This window comes from Mandrillus leucophaeus, unplaced genomic scaffold (genome assembly GCF_000951045.1).
Source record: "Mandrillus leucophaeus isolate KB7577 unplaced genomic scaffold, Mleu.le_1.0 Scaffold846, whole genome shotgun sequence".
NCBI classification, from domain to species: Eukaryota; Metazoa; Chordata; class Mammalia; order Primates; family Cercopithecidae; genus Mandrillus; species Mandrillus leucophaeus.
The window spans coordinates 837761-840861 of NW_012109208.1; positions in this window are offsets into that span (position 1 = coordinate 837761).

Sequence of the window (3101 nt, forward strand, 5' to 3'; positions counted from 1 at the left end):
ATCAGTGCTGAACATTTCTTAGGTAGCGTCCTTTGAAGTGTGGCTACTCCTCTCCCAGGCGTTCTTTCTCCATTTCCGAGACTCCCATTAGAAGAGACTGATCTTTCTCATTCTACCTGCCAGACTCTTTGCTGCTCATTGCTGTTTCCTATCTTTTTTTTCTATTCGTGAGGTATTTGGGGTTTTTTTCTCAGATCTGTCTTCTGGATTACATTTTTTTCTTAGCTGTGTTTATTCTGCTGTTAGATTCCAAATCTTCTGTTGTGCTTTTTACTTCAACAAACATATGTTTTGCTTTTTGAAATTCACGTTTCATTTTTCTGTTTATTCTCATAGTCACTTGTCACTTGCTCCTTCTTGTGTTTTATTTATATAAGTGTTTTGTGAACAATTGTTCTGTACTTTCTTCTCACTATAAAAATATGTAAAGTCCTTGATGGTCCCGAGTTTTTCTCTCTTTCTCTACAGATACTCATGGTGGCATGCACTCTTTCGTGCATGATGATCTTTCTCAGCTCGTTGTTTGACCTTATTCTGTGGTTAAATTTGGGGGAAGGGGTTCTCTTAGAGATGTTTGTTTCTATTTCTGCCTGTAGTGAGGGGTCGTCACTGAATTGCTCTATTGCAATCAACAGAACAGTGGTTCTCAGAGTGTGGTCCCTGGATCAGCTGCAGCAGCATCACCTGTGAGCTTTTTAGAAATGGAAACTTGGGTATCCCTTTCCACACTGAGTAAGGAACTCTACAGCCTGGCAATCTGGGCTTTAACATGCCTTTCAGGTGATTCAAATGCATGCTTAAATCTGAGACCGCATCCATAAAGAATCTTAGCTTAGAATAAAGTTCAGCCTCAACTTCTCTATCTTGTCTTTCTACAAGGCTATAAAACTTACTATCACTGTTACTGTTGAATCCTAAATCAATCCTAAATCCTAAATCAATCAATGCTAATCAATCCTAAATCAATCCTAAATCTGCCCCTTCAAGTAATCTTCTATGGAAGAGTGGTGATATTTGGAGATTTTCCTTCACAATCAATAATGTCTCAAAGTGTGTTCCAATCCTGCATCTAATTTTGTAACCAGGGAATCTGTCAGAGCATCTAGTCAATTTTAATGCCAAAAATAACAGTTTGTCCATTGACTTTTAATTTCACTGATGTGTTTTTATTTATAAAAGTCCTAAATATTTCATTTGTAAAGTATCCTAAGTATGGTTATTTTATAATCTTCATCTGAAAGTGTTAATACCTACATTCACTGTGAACCAGATTTGTGATATTTCTGCTCACCCTTGCTTATTTCTTCCTGTGTTTAGTGCTTGTCTTAGTTCACTTCTGCTGTTACAACAGAATACCACACAGTGTAATTTATCAATAATAGAAATGTATTTCACACAGTTCTGAAGCCTGGGAAGCCCAACATTGAAGTGCTGACAGATTCAGTGTCTGATAGGGACTCACTGCCTTCTTCTAAGAGAGCACCTTGTTGCGTGTCCTCTGGAGGGGATGAGCACTGTGTGCTCACATGGCAGAAGCGAAAGAAGGGGCTAACTCTTCGCCCTCAAGCCCTTTTATACAGGCACTAATCCTATGGGTGGGAGCTTAATCACCTCCAAGGGCTCCGCCTCTTAATTCCATCACCTCAGGAATTTAGTTCCAACATATTAATTGCAAAGGGACACATGCATCCAAACCATTAGCAGTGCTCATTTCCCTCCCTTAAATCCCAAGCTCAGTTTGCTTTCTGAGACTATCCATGGGCATTTTCTAGGCCTGTCTTTAACATACGTTATCCTAGAGGACATTTGCATTTGCTTCTGCCAAGAATCACAGTGGTGGATTCCCAGCCCCAAACACTACAAACTAAGTGTTCAACTGTGTTTTTTAAGGCACATTAAGAGTGTGAAATCTCAGAGAGAGTGTGAGTGCGGGCTTGTGGTTAGAAATTCTCAGAGATGAAGCCCCTCTGGCCCTCCTCCAAAGAAGAAAAAAACAGTTTTACCCAAAATAATTTTAGAGATGAGAATGCTTTCAAGGCTTTCTCTTTCTCTCCTTCAGTGGGTGGAGAGGAAGACGTCTTGGCTGAGGCTGTGTCCACATTCACAATCTTATCACTTAAATCTTTGGTCACATGGGAGCCTCTGCATCTCTAAACTGTGGACTGTGTGTGTGTGAGAGGGCGTCACTGGTGTTGATGGTAATGATGACAATGGTACTGGTGACATTACTTGTACCAACAGTGATGTTAGTAGTAGTAGTAGTGGTAGTGATATAATGGTGGTTGTGGGTCTGATTTCTGGTAACGATGGTGGTGGTGGTGGTGTGGAAGGAATGATGGCTAGGAATCAGTAAAATTTTTCTGTAAAGAGTCAGATAATATTTTAGGCTTCATGGACAATATGGTCTCTGTCACAACTGCTCAACTCTTCCCTTGTTGTGAAGAAGAAGCCATAGACATATGTGCATGAATGGTTGTGGGTGTAGTCCAATAAAACTTTATTTATGGACACTGACATTTGAATTTCACATAATTTTGGTGTGTCATGGAATATTCCTATTTTCTTCAACCACTTAAAAATGTGAAAGCCATTCTTAGCTTGTGGGCTGTACAAATGCAGGTGTTAGATGTGTTTGTCCTGTGGCCTTAGTTTCTCAAATCCGGGCAGTAGTGTCAGCAGTGGGGATGATGGTGGCAATGGTGATGGTAATCCTATTGACAGTGTCAGTGGTGGGGATGATGATGGTGATGGTGGTGAGGGTGATGGTAGTACACCTGGTGATGGTATCAATGGTGGGGATAATAATGGTGATGGTGTCAATGTTGGAAATAGTGATGGTGATGGTGGTGGTGATGGTGTCAGTGGTGGGGATAATTATGGTGATGGTGGTGGTGATGGTGGCAATACCCCTGGTAATGGTTTCAGTGGTGGATATGATGACAGTGATGGTGGTGGTGATGGTAGTACTCCCGGTGATGGTGTCAGTGGTGGGGATGGTGATGGTGGTGGTGATGGTAGTACTCCCGGTGATGGTGTCAGTGGTGGGGATGGTGATGGTGCTGGTGATGGTAGTACTCCCGGTGATGGTGTCAGTGGTGGGG